The sequence below is a fragment of the Lytechinus pictus genome, chromosome 11 (genome assembly GCF_037042905.1).
Source record: "Lytechinus pictus isolate F3 Inbred chromosome 11, Lp3.0, whole genome shotgun sequence".
In the NCBI taxonomy this organism is placed as follows: Eukaryota; Metazoa; Echinodermata; class Echinoidea; order Temnopleuroida; family Toxopneustidae; genus Lytechinus; species Lytechinus pictus.
Genome location: NC_087255.1, coordinates 9,526,891 through 9,535,214, shown reverse-complemented (window position 1 = coordinate 9,535,214; position 8,324 = coordinate 9,526,891).

Here is an 8,324-nt window from a genome sequence, read left to right as displayed (position 1 = left end):
GATTGAAGGACAGTGTTTTACGACGGGCCCAAAAGTCTCTTCCAAAATCCGTGTTGTACAGTGAAAAAATTCGGGACTGCGTAGCGCGAGCTAAAATTTTGATTTAGATGATAAAAAAGGAAAATTTTACATAACACTTTTTGATAAAATCAATCAAAATCAAACAAAATAATGAAAGTTCCATGTCCGAGCTGAAATAAGTGTATTCATACTGACTTCAATAACTGATATATAGAGTCCCATATCAGCCTATTGAGCAAGTTTTTGTCTAATCGAACAGGTAATGCAATCGCGAAGCGCGAGCGAAAATTTTGTAGTGTCATAAAAGATTTTTTTTTCTTGTCCAGGTCTTCCCTCACCTTATTTCATATGATCAACCCTTTTTTGTCTAAAACAGAATTTTCACTATATACCTTAATATAAATAAAGTAATACATCACAATTCACACATAATTGTTATTATTTCCATATATTTTGAGTAACAGAAGGTGACTTCTGTCTTGCCTGCATAGCAAAGCGAGACGATAGGCGCCGCTTTTCTAACGGTGGCGGCGACGTCAACATTGAATATTAACCGAAGGTTAAGTTTTTGAAATGACAGCATAACTTAAAAAGTATTTAAACCTACTTCATAAAACTTAGACATAAGGTATCAGGTATAAGATAATCAAGTACTACAATTTGCTATAGTTTCAGGTCACATGACTAGGAACCAAACTCGGCCCGGTGATGTTCCTCATAATGATCAATGATGCCGCGGAGACAACCACAAAGAGATGGAAATATGTTGATGACCTAACGATTGCTGAGGTTATCCATAAATCCGAGTCAAGTCATCTGCAATCTCATGTGGATGCTCTATCTGCCTGGAGTGAGCTGAATTCGATGAAACCGAAAGCTGAAAAATGCAAGGTGATGCATGTAAGTTTCCAGCGTAATGTTTCACCTCCACCAGTGATCACTATCGGAAATCAAGTTTTGGAGGCTGTTACGTCTCTCCGCCTACTTGGTGTTGTTATACAATCAAACCTGAAGTGGGATCAGCAAGTGGAACAGCTCATCAAACGTGCTTCGAAACGTCTGTATATCTTGTACAAGCTGAAAAGGAATGGAGTTCCAGCAATTGATCTCGTGTTCATATACACAATGTATATCAGGCCATTGATGAAATTTTGTGCACCAGTTTGGAGCAGTAGTTTGACAACTCAGCAATCAGACAGCATAGAGCGGGTACAACGTAGGGCTCTCAGTATGATATCGTACCCTGACCAACATCACTATGAGGAACTCCTGAGCAGATTTAACATTCCTTCCCTTGCCGAGAGAAGAAAAGACCTGCTGACCAACTTTGCCAAGTCAATCCTTCTCTCGTCGCGACATCGTCATTTGCTACCTGCCGAACGGCAGCATGTCTCGCGAGGTATACTGAGGAATTCTCATCACTTGGACCTTCCTTATACTAGAACTGAACGATATAGGAAATCAAGTGTACCCTCACTTGTCAAACTGGTCAATGCTCAGTTGTAAATGTTTAGCTACAGTAGGCCTACCAGTCACCGTTTTTTGACTACCTGTTTGCCTGATTCGCCGAAGAGCAATATATTCGGTCCACTGAATCTATTGTTCTCTGGTGAGAGAGGTGAGCGGGTGGTCAAAGAATTGTGACTGGTACTGTATGTGAATGATTCTTAATTTATATGCATGTATTTGTTCCCATTAATTTTCAATCAGCCTCAATCCCATATCTCAAAGTAATCTCTGTTCCATTCTTAATGGACTTCATATCTCAAAGATTTTTTTTTTTTAATGTTCTATAACTATGATTAATTTTGTTGCAAAAACTTGATTCTAAATCTCTATTTCATAACTTCATAATGGAAATCAAATCTGATTTATATTTCTGACATTTTTGTTGTATGATTTTAAGTTAAAACAGGTTTTTCCCCAATACACAATCTGAATCACATGCTAGTACTATTATCTACTGCAATCTCACTTATGCATGACTAAATCAACCGAATGTTTCTCATTTATATGTGAATAATCTTTTTAAGTGTACACACAATCTTCAAATGTAAATAATATTCAGTGTAAACTTTGCAAAATTAGTCTTCGGACTACGGCATTGTATTATATCTAATAAACCGAATTGAATTGAAGATCAAAGGTCATTTAGGGTTAATGAACGTAGACCATGTTGGGGGAATCAATATCAAAATCTTAACCTGGGGTTAAGTTTTTGAAATGTTAGAAAGTATATAAACCTAGTTTATAAAACTTAGCTATTTGAGTATCCTTCTTGAGATTCAGGTCACATGACTAAGGTCAAAGGTCATTAAGGGTCAATGAACTTTGGCCAAGTTGGGAGTATATGTGAATTTAGCAGTATACCTCTGAAAATGGATGAATTTAGTTCATAAATCTTAAACATAATAATAATCAAGTATCGCTGAACATTCCGTGCAAACTTCAGGTCATATGATCAAAGTCCGAGGTTATTTAAGGTCAATGAACTTTGGCCATGTTGGAGGTGATTGTTAAATTGCCGTGACAACTTTGAAAGTTTATGGATACAGTTTTTGAAATGTGGACATGAGGGTAATCAAGTATGACTGACAAGTCTTAGGTCACAAGATCAAGATCAAATGCCATTTAGGTTCAATGAACATAGCATGACATCATTATATGAATCTTGTTTTTTGTGGTAATTGATTACTTTATAGTAGTTTTCAAAGTCAACACTTCTACCATATTGAATCGCGTAATACTAATAATAATTAACATTATTTGTAAAGCGCTTATCACAAAACATGTCTTTAAACGCTTAAGAAAAAAATAGAAAGAGAGAAGGAAATTTCAGCAAAAAACGAAAGTAATTGTATAGTTCACAGTAGACATGGTAGACAGTTGAGGGGCTTCACATGCAAAGGGAAAGTCTATTTAAAGGTCAAGTCCACCTCAGAAAAATGTTTGATTTGAATCAATAGAGAAAAATCAGACAAGCACAATGCTGAAAATTTCATCAAAATCGGATGTAAAATAAGAAAGTTATGACATTTCAAAGTTTCGCTTATTTTTAACAAAATAGTTATATGAACGAGCCAGTTACATCCAAATGAGAGAGTTGATGATGTCACCCACTCACTATTTCTTTTGTTTTTTTATTGTTTGAATTATACAATATTTCAATTTTTACGAATTTGATGATTAGGACCTTCTTGCCTGAAGCACAAAATATTAAAATAATGGAATACCACGAGTTCAGGGAGGAATGAAACTTCATTTCACATAACAATGACGAGAAAATCAAAATAATTCATATTTCATAAAATAAAATACAAAAGAAATGGTGAGTGAGTGATGTCATTAGTTCCCTCATTTGCATACCGACCGAGATGTGCATATAACTGTTTTGTGGAATGAAGCGAAACTTTAAAATGTCATAACTTTTTTTATTTTACATCCGATTTTGATGAAATTTTCAGTGTTATGCTTGTTAATTTTTTCTCTTTTTATTCAAATCAAGTTTTTGTTGGGGTGGACTTGTCCTTTAACAAAAAAGTAGGTTTTTAACATGGGTTTGAATTTTTTTGTTGAATTTGCTTGTTTTATACTCTGTGGTAGATTGTTATAGAGATGAGGTGATGCGGAATAAAAAGATCGTGAACCATAAGACTGAATATTGGTGGCAGGAACTATTTAAGTGATTTTTTTCTTGAGCGCAAGTTGCGGGAGGGTGAATATTCTGATATCAACTCTTGAAGATAGACTGGAGCTGATTTCTTCAAACACTGGAATGTCAACAGGAGAATCTTAAAATCTAAATCAATTTAGCATGTGAAACTCCTCCAGCAGTGGAGTGACTGACTCACGCGAACGATGATTAGCAATCAGTCTAGCGGCTGTATTTTGTACTCACTGCAGTTTGTTAATTTGTGCATCAGGAAGACCATATAAAAGACTGTTGCAAAAGTCATGAGGCATGACTAGTGCCTTGAACGAGTCTTTATGTGATCTTGTTTTGAGAGAAATGGACGGATGCTACCAATTTTTTTTCAACGCGAATGAGGCAGGTCTACATACATTGTTCACATGAGTCCTCAGAGACAGATTATTATCAAATGTGACCCCTAAATTTCTGGAACGTGGAGAACATTCTACATCAGTACCATCTGAACATATATAACCAATGGGACTACAAGTTCGATGCCTGCTCACAAAGTGTAAACATGACGTTTTAGTTTCATTTAACTTCAATACATTCTGTATGGACCAATTACTAATGTCTGTGAAATATGAACTGAGTATTTGTAAAGCAACATCATGATCATCCTTCTTTAACACAATGTAAATTTGAGTGTCATCTACATATGACATGCCATGGTGTCTAGTGGCATCGTCTAATGGAGACGAGAAGAGTGTAAATGCCAAAGGTCCAATGACAGAACCTTGGGGGTACTGCGAAGATAGAAGAGCTGGCATGGGATTCAGAGCCACTAACAAAAACAGACTGGTTTCTGTTAGTAAGGTAGGAACGAAACTATTCCAAGGCTGTGTCTTTAAGTCCAGATCTTTCATGCAAACGACTTAGAAGGGCATCATAATTCACGTTGTCAAAGGCTGCAGAATAGTCCAACATCAACAAAATCGATTCATCACTTTTATCTATGGAAAGAAGAATATCATTTGAAACTTCAAACAGGCGGTTTCACCACTATGATGTGGCCGGTGTCCTGACTGCATCTCGTAATGAAGATTATGCACAAATACTCCTGGGTTTGTTTTAATACAACCCTCTCTACAGTCTTTCCCAGGAACTGAAGATTAGAGACCAGTCTGTAGTTCTTTAGATAATCATGACTCAGCTTTGTGGACTTCAGGAGTGGAGTTACATGAGCATGTTTGAGAGAATCAGGAAAATAACCATCAGTAAACGAAGCATTCACAATAATTGTTATAATCGGGGCTAACTCATTAATGCATTTCTTTAGTAGCCAGGTAGGGATGGGGTCGAGCCGAGTCGAAGTTGAACGAGACTCTTTAATAACTCTACGAACTTGGGCCTCTGACACTGGAGAGAAACCATTAAAACATAGCTGACTACTACGAAAACTGACGTGTTCTAGATTGGTTAGACTCTGAAGGGACATGATAAGGACATAAATCTTGGTGCTGAAGAAGTCAGAGAAACGATCGGCAAAGATATAGATGAGGATCATCATCACTCGATGGGAGGACTTGTCGCGTGGAGGTAGAGGACAAACCATCAACTCTTTGGAAGAGTTGTTCAGAGTAAAACTCTCTTTTCGCCTTGGCAAGCTGGTTGCTGTAGAGATAACAATCATCCGGCGTGAACTGGCGGTTAATTTCGGTCTTTGAGAGACTATATCTTCTCTAAAGTTGTCTTACTTTCTGTTTACTCTTCCGCAGATCATCCGTAAACCAACGTGAGGCCGAGCAGTTGCACATCTAATAATAAAGGGCATGCTTATGTAGAGTTTGAAGCACAGTGGTATATTGAAGAACCTGCTTGTCAAGGTCAAAAGCGGGTGATCCATAAAGTTCAGACTATAGAATGTCCTCACGGATAGCTTCAATGTCAATGTCCTTCAGTTAGCGGAAACTGATATCAATTTTCATTGGATCAAGCATCCGACGGAATAGTGATCAGAAGATAGAAAATGCGATGAATAAACGTTAGAAATCACATATTCCGATGCTTTTGTAAGAACTAGATCCAAAGTATGGCCTTTTTGATGGGTGAGGAAGTCAGCATGCTGGATCAAGTTAGCTAACGAAAATCAAAACCAGCAACAAAACTGCCTCTCGATCTGTTTCATCATTGATATGAAAATTAAAGTCACCACACAGCAAAAAATGGTTACGTTCAGATGCCAGTCATTCAAGGTACCAAACTCATCAAGAAAGATTGAAGATGTTGATCGTTAATCAATATTCTCTATGGTCTGTAGATAACCACCAGGCGAAGATATTCAAAAGATAATCAAAATTATTTTCCAAGAACGTTGAAGCGTCGATGAAGGCATACACCAACACCGCCACCTGATCTCTTTATTCTCGGTGAGCTGAAGGTCGTTGGGGATTTAACACAAGACCCGGCCATCAAGTTCATTCCCCTTTTAGCCATGTTTCACTGAGTGCCAAGATATCCCATGTTGTGAAACTACGAAGTCTGACACATTGTGCCTTATGGAGATCGTGGCTGGAACGTGGGCGCACGCATGGTACGTTTGATCGTGACCTCAATAGTGCCGTGACGGACCATGCGTGCGCGACCACGCCATAAGTATATAAATAGCCCCGCACCGATTCAGGTACGGTACATCAATATCATCGGGGTGTCGCGTCGTGGCGGTCGTGGTTTCAAAATTCAAGCAATTGCTTTTTTCTATGCATTCACTGAGGGGTCTTACATCAGTAAGACCAGTACTGACAGGCGAGTCGGGTCGAGTCGAGTCGAGTTGTTGTGCTATGCTGTATCATTTTCAGTTTTGGACTATCTTTCGGATGTATATAGGAATTAGGATTTATACCTTGGATCCTTTTGGATTTTGCTATTGCTAATGTTGGGGAAATTCGGATTGCAGAAGGGTAAGATGACATTTTTGGGCCTTTCACGCACTCTGCACTTAGATATAGCGAGGGTTTGAATTTCCCGCCAAACCACAATGGCGGGCGCCACTAACGTGGCGGAGAATCTAGCTCACCGCTAGCCCCCAGAAAAGGAGGGAGGTTTTCAAGTTATAAGAAAACTAAAATTAGCCAAGAAAAGATTGAGAGAAGGTAGTTTAAGTGATGTTGAAGAGCTGGCAGCGGATAACGATTTTGGCACACCGCCGTCAACTCCTTTCAAATCAGGAATAAATGGCCCAAAAGCAGACCACCTAAAGGTACTCTTAGTACCCATTGATAGAAATAAAAACCTTAGTGTAGTTAATGAACTAACTGTCAAGAAGGATATTGGAAAGCTTGCAGGTCTCCCCCTGACTTCATTAAGTTTGTACGAGGTGAGAAGGATCTCTTAGTAAAGTTTAAAAATGAGAAGCAACGTAAAGCCTTAACTCAGATACCAGAAATTGGCAATATTCCAGTCAAAATAGAGGGAAAAAACCTATGCCTCGAAAGGGGTCATATTTGGAATTTTTCTAGAAACTTCTGAGGAAGATATTCTGAAGGAGCTAGAACAAATCAGAGTAGTGAAGGTTGAGAGAATGATGAAACGAATTGAGGGTGATTTGAAGCCCCTAAAGACAGTAATATTGTTCTTCTCTACCCCCCAAATTCCAGAACATGTTGAATTTTGCTTCCAGAAAATAGAATTTTGCTTCCTGAAAATAAGAGTCAAGGAATACATACCACCAGCACTCAGGTGCTTTAAATGCCAAAGATACGGGCATTTAGCAAGTGGATGTAGTGCTAAGGAAAGGTGCCCCAGATGTGGCCTAGGACATTCGGTAGAAAATTGCAAACTGGAGCGACAACATTTCAAATGTGTAAATTGCAGTGGTAATCATTCGGCTGCTTATAAAGGTTGTGAGGCATCAAAAGAAGCACAAGAAGTGCAGCAAATTAAAGTACATAATCGCATCTCATATGCGCAAGCAGTGAGACTACGCTCTGAACAAAACGAGGAAATGAAGCAGGGAAAACATTTTGTAAACAAGGCAGAAATGAAAAAAGTGACAAATCCAATTAATAGAATAAACACTCAGAAAGGAAATGCAGTTTCTGATCAAACCGAAATGGAAATCGTCTCGGATTCGCAATTTTCTACCAAAACAGAGGTGACAAGTAAAATGTCTGAGAATGTAGGCCAAACGCATAGTAATTTCTTGAAAGGTGCTTCAGACATCACACTTATTTCTTTCTTTATTAGACTAATCAGAATAGTAACAAAGCCTGACTGTAATCCATTTGATGAAATAACACATATTTTGAAAGATACTCTGGGTTTACATCCCACAGACGTTGATTTACAGTCAATTCGCAGCCTATTCTACCAGTCTGATCACCCTCGTGGCATTTAGCATTCTCCAGTGGAATGCACAGGGTCTTGAATGCCACGGGGATGAGCTAATTAGATTTTTGAATCAACAAAAAAGACCCTTAGAAATTATTTGTGTACAAGAAACTTGGTTAGAAGAGGGGAGGGTCTTACAGATACCAGACTATATATGCGAATATAGGAATAGAAAAGGAGGGTCCCGAGGGGGTTGCGCCATATACATGTACGTCCATTACTCACTAAACTACAAAAGTGTTTTTAAACACGATGATCTGGAGATCATATCATTAGAAATTGT